This window comes from Lactuca sativa, chromosome 5 (genome assembly GCF_002870075.4).
Source record: "Lactuca sativa cultivar Salinas chromosome 5, Lsat_Salinas_v11, whole genome shotgun sequence".
Lineage (NCBI taxonomy): Eukaryota > Viridiplantae > Streptophyta > Magnoliopsida > Asterales > Asteraceae > Lactuca > Lactuca sativa.
Genome location: NC_056627.2, coordinates 43,567,698 through 43,589,222, shown reverse-complemented (window position 1 = coordinate 43,589,222; position 21,525 = coordinate 43,567,698).

The window sequence follows — 21,525 nt, the reverse complement described above, 5'->3', positions numbered from 1 at the left end:
GTTAGCAAAGAAGGTATACACGTGGACCCTTCCAAAATTAAGGCCATCGAGAACTGGTCAGCACCAAAGACACCTACTGAAATTCGTCAATTTCTAGGTCTAGCTGACTACTATCTCAGGTTCATTCAGAACTTCTCCCGCATAGCAAAACCTCTTACAACACTTACCCAGAAGGGCGTGGCCTTTGACTGGGAAGAGAAACAAGAAAGAGCGTTCCAAACGCTCAAGCGAGCCTTGTGCACCGCACCAATACTGTCCCTCCCCAAAGGGATAGAAGACTTCGTGGTCTATTGCGACGCATCAAACCAAGGGCTCGGATATGTTCTGATGCAGCGAGGTAAAGTCATAGCCTATGCCTCGAGACAGCTAAAGACACATGAGGTTAACTACACCACCCACGATCTTGAACTAGGAGCAGTTGTGTTTGCTCTGAAGATCTGGCGACATTACCTGTACGGTACAAAAAGCACGATCTTTACAGACCATAAGAGTCTGCAACACATTTTCGACCAGAAGGAGCTCAACATGAGACAACGACGGTGGGTCGAGCTGCTCAGTGATTACGAGTGCGATATTCGTTATCATCCGGATAAAGCCAATGTAGTAGCCGACGCCCTAAGTCGGAAAGAATATTCTGGTCGTAGGGTCAAATCTTTGACTCTAACCATCCATTCACACTTGTCCACGCAAATAAAGGAGGCTCAGCTCGACGCTTTGAAACCTGAAAACGTGGCTGGTGAATCCCTTAGAGGGATGGATAAGAACTTGGAAGTCAAGGGTGGCGGAGCCTTATACCTCATGGATCGGATCTGGACACTGAAACACGGTGGCTTCAGAGACTTGGTCATGATGGAAGCTCACAACACTCGTTATTCAATCCACCCGGGTTCAGATAGGATGTATATGGATCTTAAAAAGTTATACTGGTGGCCTAAGATGAAAGCAGATATTGCTACCTTCGTGAGTAAATGCCTTACTTGCGCAAAGGTCAAGGTCGAATACCAGAAACCCTCCGGTCTTCTACAACAACCGAAGATACCAGAATGGAAGTGGGAGCGGATCACTATGGACTTCATAACCAAGTTGCCCAAGACGACGGGTGGACTTGATTCCATATGGGTCATCGTCGATAGACTGACCAAGTCTGCACACTTCTTGCCAATCAAAGAAACAGACAAGATGGAGAAACTCACACGAACTTACATTAGGGAGATTGTAAGGTTGCACGGTGTTCCTTTATCTATCATCTCGGACAGAGATAGTAGATTCACTTTGAGGTTCTGACAGTCATTACAAAGTTCCCTAGGAACTAGGCTGGACATGAGTACAGCCTACCATCCACAGACCAACGGGCAAAGTGAGAGGACTATCCAAACCTTAGAAGATATGTTGCGTGCCTGTGTGATTGACTTTGGAAAAGCTTGGGATACCCATTTACCCCCTCGCCGAATTTTCCTACAACAACAGTTATCATACGAGCATAAAGGTAGCTCCATTCGAGGCCCTCTATGGCCAAAAGTGCAGATCCCCTCTGTGCTGGGCTGAAGTGGGTGATACCCAGCTAGCTAAGGGACGAGTTCCCGAAAGAACTCTCACGGGTCCGGAGATCATACGGGAAACGACAGAGAAGATCGTTCAAATTCGTGAATGATTGAAAGCCTCTAGAGACCGACAGAAAAGCTAAGCTGACAAGCGTAGGAAACCATTGGAGTTCCAGGTGGGCGACTGAGTCCTATTGAAGGTCTCACCCTGGAAGGGCTTGATACGCTTTGGAAAGCGTGGGAAGCTCAATCCAAGATACATAGGGCCTTTCGAGATTCTCGCGAGAATCGGCCCTGTAGCTTACAGACTCAATCTACCGCACGAACTCAGTAATGTACATCCTACCTTCCACGTCTCGAACTTGAAAAAGTGTCTATCCGAAGAGACTCTTGTTATTCCACTTAACGAGATCGAGATCAACGAGAGCCTCAACTTCGTGGAGGAACCAGTAGAGATCATGGAACGAGAGGTCAAGCAAACAAAGGAGAGCCGTATCCTGATAGTGAAGGTGCACTGGAACACAAAGCGTGGACCGGAATTCACTTGGAAACGTGAGGATCAGATGAAACTAAAATACCCTCACCTTTTCGCTTAGTTATTTGTAACTTCTTAATTGCTTAAATTCTAATTTCGGGACGAAATTCCTTCTAACGTGGGGATGATGTGACAACCCGAAATTTCCATTATGTACAAACTATATCACTTCAATAGAAGTTATAGCAGTCACAGTTAATTTTCAGACTTTTTCGTGTAAGTTTGAGTAATTCAGGGTTTACACTTCAGGAAATATCAGGAGAGTGGGTGCACTAGGGTTTTGTGCAACATTGTTATTCCAACACTCTATTATATTAGAGATCATTTCAGGAATAAAAATATTTTCTGCTAAAAATATCTCAGGACTATAAATAGAATTCTGAACCAAATTCATTCATTATTCGCATTTCCAACTAGAGAAAAGCCATTTTCTCTCTCACGGATCTTCAGGTTTTTATCCCAAATCGTGATTACCTCTTTCTAGTAGTGTTAGAAAGCTTAATATGTGTTGATTACATGATTTAGAAGGCTAAATCACTAGATTTAGGAGTTTACTCCCCAAGGTGTTCTTGGGCGGTAAACTCCCGAAACAAAGCCTAGACCGACCCTTGTGTTATGCTACTGCCTTAGACTCATTTATATGTGTATTAGGGACAAGAAAACAACCAAGAAACACAAACACATGGGATTTCACGGCCCAAGAGGATTTGGACCGTGAACTCTAATAAAATGGATCAAAGGGTGCTTTTAAGGCCCCTAAAGCCTTAGACAATTACTAGAAATTGTTCCCCACTTAAATGAAGGAATAACACACACCAAAAGCACCCCTTCAAATGAGTTCACGGACCTAATAAGGTTCTTAGTCCGTGAACATCAAACAAAGGCACCAAAGTGTGCCTAAGGCCTTCATATGCTTGGAATAAAAGTCTAGAACCTATACCACATGTGCAAGAGACTTGAAAGCATCAAAAACACCCATACTTAAGAGTTTACAGCCGCAAAATCTAAGGAAAATGGCCTTAGGGCCGTAAACTCCTAAATGGAGTGTTTCTATACCTTAAACCCTTCCAAGAATTTAGCTACCAAGTTGGAATAATTCTAGGAATCATTTGGAACTTCAAAACACACAATACACCCATGGTTGGGAGTTTACGGCCGTAAACTCAAGAGTTTACAACCGTAAACTCCATGTATGATGGTATATGAGGAGTAAACTCATATATGGGGTCCTTTGGAACCCTAAACACAAGTGCCTTGTCCCACAATAGCTTAGATGCAATCCTTAGGGCTTAAAACACTTATATAAAGTGTTTATTATGTCTAGGATGTCTTAACATTATCAATTAGTAATTTGAGACTAATTGAGTGCATATATGTGTGATTATATGTTCATTAGGATCGTAGTGTGTGTACAAGTCCTCACTTGACACCTAGCAATCCTACACCGTCCAGTTCATCCGAACCACCATCTACAAGTGAGTTCATACCCCTTAATCTATGTTTTAAATGATTTTAAACGTTTTAACAGGGGGGGAGTACAAGTAGAAAATAGTATGTTATTAAATAAATCTTATGTATTTTATAACTGTGTTTTCACTCAGTAGATTTCACATATTTCAAAAGGTGACACATGAAGTGGTTTTCTATCTTAAAATACCTTGATAACAAAAGTATTAGTTTTGAATTGTTTATTAACATGACATCAAGTCATTCTTAATTATTGTTCAAAACTCCTAGATATCTTGCAAAACCATTATTTTACCTTCTTGAATCAAACTATATTTATGCGCATATGTTCATATATATGTTAGAGAATATAGTTTTCACCCTTCATTTAGTTTCCAATACTCTTGGGTAGCAAGAGTGCATAAGCCTACGTAAACAACCAATTACCTTTCAGTTAACTATCATAGGGATAGTTAGAAGATATCAAACATTATTACTACTACAAGGGATCACACAAGAGTCAGTTCATTCATGAGTCTATACCAATACCTTACATGATACATGAGTACACTTACTTAGGATTACATGATACATGAATATGTTCACATATACTTACCTGTTACATTAACACACTTACATGAATACCATACAGGAACACTGTTACATAGATGCATTATCCTGTATTTACTTACCTGGATACTTGTACTTAGAACTACGAGGATGATTTATTAGTACTTACTGTGTAAATTATCTTTCCTATCCCGGTTCAATGGGATATCTAGGCGGGACTTACCATTCCGAACCCCACTGATTAGCACCAGTGGTCGATAAATGTCTACGGATGTCTAAGGTTGTTACTAATTAAGTAGTCTGTGACGGGACTAACCATCCCTCTGTCCAACTGTTGCAACAGTGGATGAGATGTGAATCTTCGGAGGATCATTAGGTTAACAATCTGTATTAGGATATCAATATCGGGACTAACCCTCCCTCCACCCTGCTGCCGCTACAGAGGATGAGGGGACACTCTTCGGATGTTCACAGGGTCTATCTTTCGCTTCGGCGAGTTATCCTCGCAGCTTCAGGAGCTGCTGGGAAAGGGGTTTATTCGGACGAGTAGTTCGCCGTGGGGGGCACCGATCCTTTTTTTCAGGAAAAAGGATGGTTCACACTGGATGTGCATTGATTATCGGGAGTTGAACAAGTTGACGGTCAAGAACCGTTACCCCTTACTAAAGATCGATGATCTGTTCGATCAGTTGCAGGGAGCGTCTTGGTTCTCCAAGATTGATTTGAGGTATGGATATCATCAGATGAGAGTGCGTGACGAGGATATCCAGAAGACGGCGTTCAGGACTCGTTATGGTCATTACGAGTTCGTGGTGATACCCTTTGGGCTTACCAACGCCTCGACAGCATTCATGGATCTCATGAACAGGGTGTGCAGGCCGATGTTGGATCGATCGGTGATCTTGTTCATCGACGATATATTAGTGTATTTGAGGTCCAAAGAGCAGCACGAAGAGCATTTGAGGGAGATTCTCGGAGTTTTGAGATCGGAGAGGCTTTATGCCAAATTCTCCAAGTGCGATTTCTGGTTGTGAGAGGTCCAGTTCTTGGGGCATCTCGCTAACCAGGAAGGGATATTGGTTGATATGGCCAAGATTGAGGCGGTTATGAGGTGGGAGGTGCCGAGATCCCCCACCGAGGTTAGGAGCTTTCTAGGGTTTGCCGGCTATTATCAGAGATTTATCAGGGATTTCTCCAAGATTGTTGTACCTCTTACCAAGTTGACCCGGAAGGGAGTGACTTTCAGTTGGGGTCCTGAGCAGCAGAACTCCTTTGAGACGCTTCGCCAGAGATTATGTGAAGCCCCAGTGTTAGCCCTTCCGGAAGGGATGGAGGATTTTGTGGTGTATTGTGGCGCATCGATATTGGGGTTGGGTGTGGTGCTTATGCAGAGAGGGCACGTGATAGCATATGCATCGAGGCAGCCGAAGCGTCGTGAGATGAGGTATCCCACCCACGATTTAGAGTTTAGGGCAGTGGTGTTCTCCCTCAAGATATGGCGTCATTATTTGTATGGGGTTCAGTGTACCATATACACGGACCATAAGAGTTTGAAGTATCTGATAGATCAGCCCAACTTGAACATGCGCCAGAGGAGATGGTTAGACATGGTAAAGGATTATGATAGTGAGATCCTGTACCATCCGGGAAAGGCTAACATTATAACCGATGCCCTGAGCTGGAGGGCGAAGAGTGCCCCGATACGAGACATTTGTATGAGGATGACGGTGATGACTCCGGTGTTGGATGCTATACGAGAGGCCCAGGCAGAGTCCATGAGGCCGGAGAACCGCAAGAAAGAGCGGGTGATCGGGCAGATATCTGAGTTTGTTACCGATAGTTGAGGGCTTATGACCTTCCAGAGGCGGATTTGGGTGCCGTTTGTGGGCGAGGCACGTACCATACTGATGGAGGAGGTGCATAGATCGAGATTCTCGATCCATCCCAGGGCCACTAAGATGTATTTGGACCTGAAAAGAGAGTATTGGTGGCCCTATATAAAGAGGAATGTAGCGTGGTTCGTTGAGAGGTGCTTGACCTGTCGCAGAGTTAAGGCCGAGAACCAGCGTCCGCATGGTAAGTTGCAGCCACTTGAGGTTCCCTAGTGGAAGTGGGAACAAATTTCTATGGATTTCATCACCAAATTTCCAAGGACCGCGAGGGGTGTCGATGCAATTTGGGTGATCGTTGACCGGTTGACGAAGAGTGCTCATTTCCTTGCCATTAATGAGAGCTTTTCCGTAGAGAGATTGGCAGAGATTTATATGAGAGAGGTGGTATCGCGACATGGAGTACCGATATCGATTGTGTTCGATCGATATGTACGTTTCACTTCCAGATTCTGGAAGAAGTTCCATGAGGAGTTGGGTATGAGGTTGCATTTCAGCACCGCTTACCACCCGCAGACGGACGGACAGAGTGAGTGGACGATTCAGACACTTGAGGACATGCTTCGAGCATGTGTATTGAACTTCGGGGGAAATTGGGACACATACCTACCGTTGGCTGAGTTTTCCTACAACAACAACCATCATTCGACCAATGGTATGCCTCCCATTGAGCTTTTATATGGGAGGAGGTGTCGGACTCCCATCTGCTGGGGAGAGGTAGGGCAGCAAGTGATGGGTAGCACTGAGATAGTGTCACACCCCGAAACCGATGGCGGAACCGTTCCGGGCGGAGGACGTCATGTAAAGTATCACAACCAATGTACATAGTAAGCGTAGTAAACACAACCATTACATTACATAGAAGTATTTACATTTATTTGAAAGTAAAGTTATACATGATTATAGTTATATACATCCAAAATGAACAAAAGTAAAGACGAGACTGCTAAAATGCTCCGTCTTCTCCAAAAGATCGCGGTGTGCCTGTCTAATGTGGACCTGAGAATACAAGCAGTTTTGAAAATATTAGCCAAAAGTTGGTGAGTTCATAAGTGGGTTGTTTCTGTAAATGAACAAGTTTCCTTTGGTTTTCTGAAAAAGTTGCTATCCAAGAAAATCCCATATTTTATTACAAGAAAAGTCTAGTCATCCATTGGTTACACAACCTGGTTAAGAAAGTCAAGTTATCCCAGGAAAAACCCTTATTTTCCTTAAAAGTTGGTTGGTTATTCATACACGAATATCGAATATCTACTATACTTAATAAGAATTTTATTTTCGAATCTCTAATTTCGCTCAGAGGAGTATATATTAATAGACGTATTTTCGAAACTCTGGTTTTACTCAGAGGAGGATATTAGACGAAATTTCGAAGCTCTGGTGACACTCAAAGACGTACATTAGTTGTATTTTCGAAGTTCTGGTGCCATCCAAAGGCGTATTTTAGATGTATTTTTCGAAGCTCTGATGACACTCAAAGATGTACATTAGCTGTATTTTCGAAGTTCTAGTGCCATCCAAAGGCGTATTTTAGACGTATTTTTCGAAGCTCTGATGACACCCAAAGACGTACACTAACTGTATTTTCGAAGTTCTGGTGTCATCCAAAGGCGTATAATATTAGTAATAATCCTAATTTATGATTTGCATGAATCCTTCGTAAATTATAAAATATAACATAAATTATATCATTTTATAATTTGATCTACAATAAATCTGAAAGCTAACTCTGCAAGTTAAACGGTTGGTCAATACGGTTTCAGTGTTAAAAGCATACGGAATATGAAACATTTCAAAAGAAATAATAAGTTTGAGTACAAGATTTCCTTGTACTTTTGCTTGTATCCCCCCCCCCCTTGAAAACATTGAAAAACATGGAAAAAGGTGTAGGGGTATGAACTCACCAGTCGAGAAATGTGCCGATAGGATGCTAAGTGTCAGTTCGGGGCTTGAAAACACGCGAGGTTACTATGTAATATGAAGAGATACATAAATTGTATCTAATTAGACTTTGAACTACCAAATAAGTAAGACAATACACTCCGGGACGCGAAAACACTTTATTTCAAGTGTTAGGAGTGATCCGAGTAGCATCTAAGGGTGTGTAGGGCTTAGATATGGAGTTTGCTCTTCAAGAGTAAGACCCTAAGGGAGATTACGGCCCTATGACATTATCCCCATGAGTTTACGGCCAAAAAATCATGGGTAGAGTGTTCTTGGTTGCTTAATGGTCTTATAACACTTGAAGGATGATGCTAGGTTTAGTTCTAAGGCAAGGGAAGTGAATTGACCAACCCATGGACCATTTCAAGGAGTTTACGACTGTAAACAAGGAGTTTATGGCCGTAAAATCTCATGTACCCTTTCCTTATGTGTTTTGGTGGTCCTAGGTTAAGCACAAGTGGTTCTAGTCCAAAGTAAAAGCTATGGAAGGAAGTTAGGGCACCATTTGACCACTATAGAGGAGTTTACGGCCCAGGAACCATTCCTTGGGGGGTTTACGGCCATAATCTACTAAGGGGTGGTTTCTTTCATGATTAAGGTCCTTAACACAATGGTGGTTGATTCTAGACATTGCTCCAAGGTTTAGGAGGTGTTTAAGGGGCATCTTAACACCTTAAATGGTGTTTACGGCCTTAGAATGGGTGTTTACGGTCCAAGCATGTTCTTGGGCCATAAAATCATGTTTATTCCCCAAATGTAAAGATTTTGGTGATCTAAGTCCATTTATGAAAGCCCCTAAGTCATATCTAAGCTCCAGAAGTGGTTTGGAAGGGTTTTGGGGCTCTAAAACCCCATTTAAGGATGTTTACGGTTTGGGATTGCTCCTGAACCATAAAAACATGTTCTTAGTCCTTTTAAGTGAATTAAACACGAATTTGAAAGCTAAACATGCTACACTATCAACTAGGAAGGATGACTTACCAAATTGGAGCTTGAAAGGGGGTGATTTTGGATCAAAACTTGGATTTGTAGAGAGAGAGAGAGAGTAGTGAGAGGAAGTGAAAAAGCTTCAAATGAGGTCCTCCGAACTTTATATATGGTTTGAGTTTGAGACCAAGTGGAAATCTACCTGATATTGACATTAAATGAGGCTTATGGTCGTACCCGATTTAGTTGTCGTAACCCAATGTGGTGAAATTAAAAATTCTCCAATTAAAAATTGGGATGTTTTAACGTGTTTTTAAATGGGTTTGGACACTCATGAGATCATTATAAAGGTCTCAATTTAATTAACTTAACCCAAAAGTTAACGGAAAAATTGGAATACAAACGGGTTTTATTAACGGAAACGGGTTACTGTGACGGAAAATTTTTCGGATTGTCACATTATCCCCCCGTTAGAGGGAATTTCGTCCCGAAATTTAGAATTAAGATATAAATCATGGATTTGGAAAGAGATGCGGATATTTCTGCTTCATCGAGTCTTCGCGCTCCCAAATGAATTCGGGTTCCCGCTTGGAATTCCAGCGAACCTTCACTATCGGGATACGGCTTTGCTTCGTACGTTTGATCTCTCGATCCATGATTTCGATTGGTTCTTCTACGAAGTTTCGACTTTCGTTGATTTCGATCTCATCAAGAGGGCTTCACGAGGGTTTCATCGGATAGACGCTTTTTAAGATTTAAGACGTAGAAGACAGAGTGGATGTTGCTAAACTCTTGAAGTAGTCGAAGTTTGTAGTCTATGGGACCGATTCTAGCGAGGATTTCGAAAGGTCCTATGTACCTCGGGTTAATTTTTCCACGCTTTCCAAAGCATATCATGTTTTTCTAGGGTAAGACCATCAACAGGACACAATTTCCAACAAAAGGGGTACACCTTTCTATGTCAGAGTGGTTAAGGGTTTGGCGATTTTTAGAAAAATTCTGGATGAACCTGCGATAGTAGCCAGCGAGACCCAATAATTGATGGATTTCTGTGGGTGTCTTCGGTGCCGACCAATTCTCTATCGCCTTGATTTTGGACGGTTCCACGTGTATACCCTCCTCGATTACCACATGACCAAGGAGAGCTACCTTCCGAATCTAGAATTCGCACTTGGAGAATTTCGCGTACAACTTCTTTGATCTAAGGTCTATCTTTGAGAAATAACTGGCTTCCTGAAGTTGATCGAAAAGGTCGTCTATTCGAGGAAGAGGATATCGGTTTTTGACGGTCAACTTATTCAACTCGCGGTAGTCTATACACATTCGAAAGGAACAAACAATACCGGGGATCCTCAGGGTGAGGAACTTGGTCTGATGAACCCTTTGTAGAGCAGCTCATTGAGCTAACTAGATAACTCCTGCATTTCTGGTAGAGTTAAGAGATAGGAAGATTTGGCTACAGGATTTGCTCCAGGAATTAGGTCGATGCGAAACTCGACTTGACGTTCGGGATGAATTACCGGGAGCTCTTCGGGAAAGACATCAGGAAAGTTACAGACTTCGGGGATGCCCTCGAGGTCTTTAACTTCCTGTTTTTCGTTGATTACATGAGCTAGTAATGCGTGACACTCCTTTCGCAGAAGCTTCTGGGCTTTGATGCATGAAATGATGCGAAGGTTGGAACTGAGTTTATCGCCGTAGATCATAAGAGTCTGGCCAGTGGGGAGATTGAGACGGATGGCTTTTTCATAAAAAAAAGAATATCGGCATGATTGGGGCTCAACCAATCCATGTCAATGATAACATCAAAGCTCTAATGGAGCTAGCATTAGGTCGATGGGAAAGGAATGATCGTTCAGGGTAAGGGTACAACCTATGAATATATCGCTAGCCTTCTCTTTCTCCCCGTTAGCCATTTCGACGGTAAACGTTTCGGTTACTAGTTGAGGACTATGTTTAAGAAGATGTTTGAATGAATAGCTAACAGATTTTCTTTCAGCACCAGAATCGAAAAGGATTGCAAGCATAAGAGTCATCGAGGAGGAACATACCTATGGCAACGGTGGGCTCGGTGACTGCCTCATCTCGTCCCATAGCTAGGACTCTTCCAGTGTTTCCAGTTGTTACTGTCTTGGGGCAGTTTTGATTGAAATGCCCGACTTCACCGCAACCGTAGCAGGCCTGACTGACACCCGCTCCGGAAGCTTGATTGGTTGATTGGGTTGGGGTTCTGCAGTTTCGCACAAGGTGACCCTCCTAGCCAAAGTTTTTGCAAAACTTCTCATGACATGGGTCAGGGATACGATGGTGGTAACTGCACTTGTTGCACCATGGGAGGGTACCAGTATATCCACTGGTAGGTGCTTGAGCTGAGGAACTGACGACAAAAACAGCAGCAGGGGTAGTAGCAGCGTGGACTGCCACTGTTTGCTGTTTCTTCGAGGACTCCTGTGAAGACTGACTCTTCTTCTTCTTCCAAAATTTTCTTTTCTCACCACTCCTCTCTGTCGGTTCAGGAGTGGTGGCTGCTTCCTCAAGGTCATCACTATGGTCAATCAGAGTTTGCGCTAGGCATTTGGCACTGTCGTAGGTGTCTGGCTTCGCAGCCAAGACATTTCCCTTGTTTGGCTAGGTCAACTCCCAGATGAACCTCTCAATCTTTTTACTTTATGAGGTAACCATACCCGGACAGAGAAGTGCCAAGTCATCAAATCTAGAAGTGTAAGCGGCGATATCGGAACCCTTCATCTTTAGGTTCCATAGTTCATGCTCCAGCTTCTGCATTTCGCCCCGAGGGCAGTACACCGCAAGTAGAAGTTCTTTCATGATTTCCCAACCCATAGCATTTGCTACAGGTAAGGTTAAGGATTTGACTTGGCCATTCCACCATGTCAGGGCTTTATCGGTGAACATGCAGGCGGCGAACTTCACCTTATCAGTTTCAGAGCAGGCACAAATTTCGAAAATAGATTCGATTTTCTCAAACCATCGAGTTAGGGCAATGACACCTCCAGTGACATTGAACGGTGTGGGTTTTATGTGCATAAAGTCTTTGTAGGAACACTCCTTCCGGTGTCCCTGGTTACCTTCTTGGTTTTGGGGCTGAGTACCACCTCCTTGCCCGCCTGAACCACCGGGGTTCATTTGCGACATGGCAGCTGCCACAACAGTAGTAACAGCTGCTTGGAACATGGCTGGATCAAATGGAGAGGTAGGTGGTGGCGGAGGAGGATTGTTATTCTTTGAGCTGGGTCTTTTCCTTAGAGGCATCTTGATCCAAAATGATCAGGAAAGAGAGAATTATAAGTCCTCTGAATTGAATCAAGAGATATGGAACAAGAGATATCTCATTATGACAGATATAGAGTTCTTTTAAGCGATAAAACAGGAAAGAGTTATCAAAGCAGATAAACTATCGCTAAGGAAGGAATGAGTAGCGACACTCAGGATGGATTTCTAAAACGTATTCGGCTTTGGCTAAAATACTCCCATAGTATTTTATGTTTAGCTGCGACGACGACTCATTGTTTGGGTATTAGGTAAGTTTTAGGCATGCTGCACACCACGGTCACTCCCAAGCACATGTTGGCCGTGTCTCGAAAGAATATAGTTGATCAGGCTATATAGACCCTAGACACGAATACATAACTGCCCAGGTTTAACCGCAGCCTACAACACCCAATTACTTATGTTTTGTTCTACTCGAGGTTACGGTATCTGACGTTTAGGTATACTTGTATACTTTTGAAAAATACATATATTTTAAGGTATACATTAAGTTCAGAGCACTTCGGCCCCTTAGTGTTTATAGTCTTATACCATGTAAGGTTCGGTATACTTAGTTCACTATAAACAAGGGCTCTGATACCAATCTGTCACACCCCGAAACCGATGGCGGAAACATTCCGGGGCGGAGGACGTCATGTAAAGTATCACAACCAATGTACATAGTAAGCATAGTAAACACAATCATTACATTACATAGAAGTATTTACATTTGTTTGAAAGTAAAGTTATACATGATTATAGTTATATACATCCAAAATGAACAAAAGTAAAGACGAGACTGCTAAAATGCTCCGTCTTCTCCAAAAGATCGCAGTGTACCTGTCTAATGTGGACCTGAGAATACAAGCAGTTTTGAAAATATCATCATAAATCTGGTGAGTTCATAAGTGGTTTGTTTTTGTAAATGAACAAGTTGATGGGTTTTGGTCAAAAGAACATCCTATGTGCTCATACAAACCCTAATGCTTGGATCTAGGTTTCTCTATTGTACATGCAATTCATCCAAGACTTTAAACCCTAGATCTAGCATATGATAATCAATATAACATATAATTAGGGTTTAGATCATACCTTGATTGTTATATAGCAATAACAATCTCAAATCCTTCTTGTATTCACTTTAGAAAGCTTAGAGTCACAAATGTCACTCCTCTAATGGTTCACAAACACCAAGAGCAAGAGGATGAAGAAGAGAAGAGAAGGAGGCTTCCCAAAACGTGTGGAAACCCTAGAAGGAAGCTTGTTCACGTTTTGGGGTATAAGGGCTCTATATATAGTGAGGCTATTAGGGTTATCTAACAAGGAAACCCTAATTTGGATGCTTAAGCCCTAAGCTGTGACAACCCTATTTTTCCCGAAAAGCATTGTAAACACTCGAAAGCTAAAAACAACGAAATTAACCTCGAAAATAAAGTGTTCAAGTATCTAAGTTGGGATGCATCGAATATTAGATATCATGCCAAGGTTTCCAAAAACATAAAGAACGCTCAAAACCGGGTTATATTGAAGAAATTATAACTACTCGTATATTTACGACGCGACGTTAAAACACTATTTGACGTAAAAAGTAGAATCTCAATAAAATGCATTTTTAGCCTTAAGTATCTAAACAAAAGTCGTAGATCTCGTTGAAAGGTGAGCGTACATAAAAAGATCGCCCAAATTGGACCTCGTATGAAGAAGTTACGAATTTTCAAAGTTTCGTAACAGTAGTAGAGGGCTAAAAACTCGGATTGAAGATCGAGTGTTATTTAGCTAACGCAACCTAAACGAAAGTTGAAGATCTCCTCAGTAGTAATAAAACAATAAAAAGACAAACGAAAACCGACGTCGAATAAAGAACCTATGAATTTTTAACGAACTTTAGGAGGCCCGGCCTATTAAAAATATATCATTAAAAATAAAGTCAAAACTAGCCGACGGAGTCTAAAGGAAAGTTATAGAGCATAATCTCACCTACGCGTGGATATAAAGAACGCGAAAAGCGGAGATCGTACGCGAAAGTTACGGAATTTAGAAGTCGGAAGCAGGGATTACGCCCCGCGTAATCTGGGAGTACGCCCCGCGTACTAGACCCAGAGTCGAGTCTCATCGACCCGCCCAAGCTACGCTCGGCTAGAACCAGTAGTCACATCGACCCGCCCAAGCTACGCTAGCTAGACCCGAGTCGTAAGCCATGACGCCATGTTACGCCCCGCGTACTCCGGAAGTACGCGCCGCGTACGGGGTTTTCCAGCACTATAAATAGATGGCATGAGCTTCGAACTTTGGCACACCCTCACAATTCATCAGTCATTCTCCCATACTTCTAAGCCCCAGAGACCACTCCCGACGACCTCGGTTTCCGCACTCGAGCCCCCGACGGAAGATTTACGCTGCAGAGATTCCCGAAGAGCCCGACGACGCAACCATCCGCGGACGAAGTTCTGCTCAACCCTAGCCTCTCTCTTCGAAACGAGTGAGTTCATACCCCTACTTTTCAATTCTTTTCACATTTTAGGGGGGGGGGGATACAAGTACATTACAAATCAAAGTATCATTTTTATAATATCGTTCTTATAGAATGTTGATACAAAAATAACTTTATGTTTTAAAGGGATATTATATCACCAAGTTGTTATTACCAAATGGGAACATACTTTTGACAAACTATAATGAGCATAGTATTCAAGTGATTCATACATTTTACATATACATCTCGACAAATGAAATGCTTTCAAAAGAAGTACAGTCTTTTATCATCGTAAATCTGTTTATACCTAGTAATGTGAGACAGCTTCACGTACGTTCGAGTATGCATTATTAAGTCCTGTATTATATACCATAATCCCTTGTAGGGGGAGCGTGATACTTGTGTATAGATCTATACGGGATTGACAATCCCACACCTAAGCTGTTAGCTACAGCTAGGCCGGCAGGCCTGGGGTGACAAATGTCATAACAGTTCCAACGCCTGAAGAACGTTGTTACAGGCCAACAATGTCATTAGCATGGTTATAAAACTCACATAAAAGTATAAAAACAAGTTAGATTTACGAGATTCATACATGCATTTCAGTTTTCCATTTCATTGTTAATACAAATGTTATCACTATTATTCAAGCATGGAAAACACTAATGCACTCCAACACGGGAAACTTTTCAAATCATCTATAGAAAATATTGGATTTTCTGAAAACCTCGTTCATCGATTTACTATCAAAAAGGACATACTTTTCAATGCAAAACACTTATGAACTCACCAACTTAATTGTTGACACTTTTTCGAAACCACTTGTATTTCTCAGGGAATCAGTAATACAGGTAACTACCAGCTTTTGGAGAAGGAAACACTAAAGATGTTTTATTATTGAACATTTATCATCTCATTGTAATATTTTTTTTGCTATTATGTATAACGCAACAACATACGTTTTCATTATATATATGTGATGGTTGTGTTACTTTCTTTACAATATTCAATGGTTGTGATACTACGTGAAGTCATCCACCCCCGAATGTTTCCGCCATTCTGGTTTGGGGGTGTGACAGATTGGTATCAGAGCATTGTTTATAGTGAACTAAGTATATCGAACCACATACGATATACAAACTATAAATGCAAAGGGAACCAAAAACCCTCTGATGAAACATTTTCATGAACAAAATACTTTCTTTTAAAGATATACATTTTTACAAGCATGCATAAATCTCGTATCATAACAAGTTTTACTAAAAAGTATTACGGCAAGTTACGACACTACGATTGAGCCTCGGGGTATGTAATCATGTCGAGAATAAATATAGCCTGATCAACTATATTTGTCCTGGATTTGACCAACGTACGTCGAGGAATGGTCGTAGTGGACAACAAGCCAAGAACTTACCAAATACAAATTAATTTAGTTTCGCCAAATTGAAATATTATAGGAATATTATTAAAAATAGTTGTACAATTTATAGTTAAGAATAATAAGTCGTTAAGTAGAATTTTCTTTTCTTATAAAGTTCTCATACATCCATCCTAGTACAGACAAATGGCCGGATTCCATTTACCAGGAGATCCCTACTACCCAAACCAAGGCAACGGCGGTTGGATAGAAGAAGACCCGGAGGAAGACCCAGAGGAAATCGAAGAAGAGGTCGAGGAAGAATTCGAAGTCGAAGTCGGAGAGGAGTTCGAAGTCGACGAAGAGATCGTGGAGATTTCTAGCGGGACAGACTCCGAGCCAGAAGTGTACGACCCTCCCATCCCCCATCCTCCCGAACTCAGACCATATCAACCGGGACCCATCCCCATCTGGGGAAGCCACCTCTACTACTGGAGCCGCCAACAAGGCGTACGCCCTCCATTCGGCATGTGTCGGGATTTTTACAACGTCAGAGGGGGAGGCTCAGCAGATCGAGCACTTCCTGTCGTCGTGAATGCTATAGCTAACCAGAACTACCAGGCGGACCAACAAGCAGCCAGAGTTCGTGAAATCAATGCTGCGACCCAAGGTAACGCCGCTGACATCCGCCGTTTGGAAGGACTACATGAAAATACCCAAATCTACACGGGAACGCTTCAGAACCAAATGATGGTGGCTCTGGCAGAAATAAGAGGAATGAAGGAACAACAAGCAGATCTCGAGAGGCGACTGATGGGAGTCAAACGGTCGGATGCCGAGTCTAGCTCCAAACGCCGCAAGTAGAGCTTGTTCGATGCCCAACAATTTTGTTATAGATTAGGATTTCGGATAAAAGTTTTTCCTTTATTTCCCTTGTTTTCCCTGTTGTATCCGTAATCGGAGATCTCTAGGAGGATCAAATTTTCCCGAACAAGATATGCAATGTAACACACCGCAGGTGTGACCTATATGTATAAATATGAAGTATTTCTTATTATATACCTCTCAAAAGTAGCGAGTTTTAAATTTCTATGCCTACCTTGAAACCATGACCTAAAGTCAAAAACAAATTACAAGATACAACTAACACTCGATTGTCAAAACATTAGAAACTTATAGTATTCATTCTTATTTTTCTCTACCAGAACATGCCTCCTCGTAGATCAACACGCAGAAACTCAACTTCAACACCACCTCCACCACCTCCTCCAATTATGGACACCGTTATGTTCCAGACTGCTGTAACCGCTGCTGTAACTGCAGCAATGGCTCAAATGAGCAACAACGGATCGGGGGGAGGGACAAACAGTTTTACAAATGGCCAAGGGCAAAGCCGTTCAGGGGTATGCACTTACAAAGACTTCACCAACGGAAAACCTATTCCCTTTTGCGGGACTGGGGGAGTATTGGCTCTATCTCAATGGATAGAGAAAACAGAAGCTGTATTCGAAATCTGTGCATGTCCTGAAGAAAGCAAAGTAAAGTTCGCCGCTTTTACTTTCTCTGAACGCGCCCTGACATGGTGGAACGGCCACGTCCAGACACTAACCCTAGTGGTAGCAAACTCCATGGGTTGGGAAAACCTAAAAAGAATGCTCCTTCGAGAATACTGCCCAAGAGGCGAGATTCAGAAGCTTGAACAGGAATTGTGGAACCTCTCGATGGTAGGATCGGACATAGCTGGTTACACCAACAGGTTCAGTGACTTAATAACACTTTGCCCAGGAATGTTAACCCTGGAGAGCCAGAAGGTTGAGAGATACATTTGGGGACTATCACCCCAACTTCGAGGAAGTGTGCTAGCTTCCAGACCCTTGACTTTCGCCAGCGCCAAGGAACTAGCGCAATCTCTTGTTGATCATGGTGTCTGTCAAGGAGTCGCGGCGATTATGGCTGAACCTACCAAAGGGAACAGCAACAATGAAATCAATGCCAACAACAACAACAAGAAGAAATTTTGGAACAAAAGGAAGGGGCAAACTTCACAAGAACCTTCAAAGAAACAAATGGTTGCGGTTTATGCTGCTACTACCCCCACCACAACTCCTGCTACCTCTGCACCAACAAAACCATATGCAGGGATTCTGCCCAAGTGCAGCAAGTGCAACTACCATCACCATGGTATTTGTCGCGAGATGCACTGCAAGAACTGTGACAGGAAAGGGCACACAGCCCGTTTCTGTAAAGCACCGGCACGACCAATTACTCAGGTTCCTGGAACTGGGGTAAGCCGGGCATGTTATGGGTGCGGAGAGACTGGACACTTCAGGAGGGATTGTCCCAAGGAAAGGAATATTGGCGGTGTGGGGAGAGTGCTGGCAGTAGGACAGAGAGAAGCAATAGCAGACCCCACGGTGGTTACGGGTACGTTTCTACTCAACAACACTTATGCATGCATACTTTTTGACTGCGGTGCGGAGAGAAGTTTTGTGAGTCATAAATTCAAACACCTACTTAATCAAGAACCCCAAACACTCAATAAAATATTCACTGTAGAAATGGCAAACGGTAAAACAGAACACGCAAACGATTTATACGTAGGGTGCACACTAAATTTAAACGAGCACTTGTTTCAAGTCGATCTTATGCCCATTTCCATAAGAAGTTTCGATGTCATCATCGGTATGGACTGGTTGAGCCTTCACCATGCTGATATCCTTTGCCACGAAAGGGCTGTCCGCTTAAATCTGCCAAACGGTGAAACTCTTGTTGTTTATGGCGACAAACCTAGTTCAAGTTTACAAATCATTTCCTGTATTAAAGCACAAAAGTATCTTCGTAAGGAATATCATGCTTTTCTAGCCCACGTAGTAGACAAGAAACGAGAATCGAAAAACATTAAAGATATTCCGGAAGTCTGCAACTTCCCGGATATTTTCCCAGAAGATCTTCCAGGAATCCCACCGGAACGTCAAGTCGAGTTCAGAATCGACTTAATCCCCGGGGCTACCCCTGTAGCAAAGTCGCCGTACCGTTTAGCCCCAGCCGAGATGCAGGAACTATCCAGTCAATTAAACGAGCTGCTAAGCAAGGGATTCATCAGACCAAGTTTCTCACCATGGGGAGCGCCAGTCCTATTTGTGAAGAAGAAGGACGGATCCTTTCGCATGTGCATCGATTATCGGGAGCTAAACAAACTCACAATCAAGAACCGATATCCCTTACCGCGCATAGGCGATCTATTCGACCAACTGCAGGGGGCAAGCTACTTCTCAAAGATCGATCTAAGGTCTGGTTATCACCAGCTACGAGTACTGGAAGGAGACATCCCCAAAACGGCTTTCCGAACACGTTATGGTCATTACGAATTTGTGGTAATGCCCTTCGGATTGACGAATGCTCCAGCAGTGTTCATGGACTTGATGAACCGAGTATGTCGTCCCTTCCTGGACAAGTTCGTGATCGTGTTCATAGATGATATACTCATCTATTCAAGAAGCCAGGAAGAACACAGCAAACACCTCCGCCAAGTATTGGAAACATTAAGGGCAGAGAAACTTTACGCAAAATTTTCCAAATGTGAATTTTGGATTCGGGAAGTGGATTTCCTAGGACATGTTGTAAGCAAAGAAGGAATACACGTGGACCCTTCCAAGATAAAGGCAATAGATAATTGGACTACTCCAAGAACCCCTACAGAAATCCGGCAATTTTTGGGACTCGCCGGGTATTACCGAAGATTCATACCGAACTTTTCAAAGATTGCCAAGCCACTTACCACCCTAACCCAGAAGAATGTGACCTTCGACTGGGGAGAAAAACAAGACAGTGCATTTCAGACACTAAAGAGAGCCTTATGTAGTGCGCCCATCCTAACCTTGCCAGAAGGAACGGAGGACTTCGTGGTCTATTGTGATGCTTCACACCAAGGACTTGGGTGTGTCTTAATGCAAAGAGGGAAGGTCATCGCCTACGCCTCAAGACAACTAAAGACGCACGAAGTGAACTACACAACGCATGATCTTGAGCTAGGAGCAGTCGTCTTCGCTCTGAAGATATGGAGACACTATCTCTACGGCACAAAATGTACCATCTTCACCGATCATAAAAGCCTCCAACATATCCTCAACCAGAAGGAACTCAACATGAGACAGAGGCGATGGGTAGAACTGCTAAGTGATTACGAGTGCGAAATCCGATATCACCCCGGAAAGGCTAATGTAGTGGCTGATGCACTCAGTCGGAAGGAGTACTCAGGTCGCCGAGTGAAATCCCTAACTATGACAATCCATTCACACCTGTTCACGCAAATCAAGGAAGCCCAAATAGAAGCCTTGAAATCCGAAAATGTGACAGGAGAAGCCCTAAGAGGAATGGATAAGAACCTTGAGACCAAGAACAACGGAATTCGTTATTTCATGGATCGAATTTGGATACCGAAGTTTGGTGGATTCAGAGAAATCGTTATGGACGAAGCCCATAAAACACGATACTCCATACATCCCGGCTCCGATAAGATGTATCTCGATCTCAAGAAATTGTACTGGTGGCAAAACATGAAAGCCGAAATTGCTACCTACGTAAGCAAATGCCTAACATGTGCCAAAGTCAAGGTGGAATATCAGAAGCCCTCGGGTTTATTACAACAACCGGAAATACCCGAATGGAAGTGGGAGCGGATAACCATGGATTTCATAACAAAATTACCCAAGACAACAAGCGGACTCGACACCATTTGGGTAATTGTCGACAGGTTAACTAAGTCAGCGCATTTCCTACCGATCAAAGAGACGGATAAATTGGAGAAGTTAACAAGGACATACCTCAGAGAAATTGTACGACTGCATGGTGTGCCCATATCCATTATCTCGGACCGAGATAGTAGATTCACCTCAAGGTTTTGGCAGTCATTACAAAAAGCTTTGGGGACAAGGCTAGACATGAGTACCGCTTATCACCCACAAACCGACGGCCAGAGCGAGAGAACTATACAAACCCTAGAAGACATGCTGAGAGCTTGCGTAATCGATTTTGGCAAAGCATGGGACACACACCTACCATTGGTCGAATTCTCGTACAACAATAGCTACCACACCAGTATTAAAGCTGCCCCGTTCGAAGCCCTTTATGGCCGCAAATGCAGGTCACCTTTGTGCTGGGCCGAAGTGGGGGACACGCAACTAGCAAAAGGACAAGCAACTGACAACACGCTCACTGGGCCAGAAATCATACGGGAGACTACGGAAAAGATTGTTCAAATCCGAGAACGTCTAAAAGCATCAAGGGATAGACAAAAGAGTTACGCAGATAAGAGACGAAAACCCTTGGAATTCCAAGTTGGAGACCATGTCTTACTCAAAGTCTCACCTTGGAAAGGCTTAATACGCTTCGGAAGACGTGGAAAACTGAACCCTAGATACATCGGACCATTCGAGATCCTTGCCAGGATCGGTCCAGTGGCTTACAAACTTAGACTACCTCAGGAACTCCACAGCGTACACCCTACCTTTCACGTATCAAATCTAAAGAAGTGCTTATCCGACGAGACCCTTGTCGTCCCTCTAGACGAAATTGCA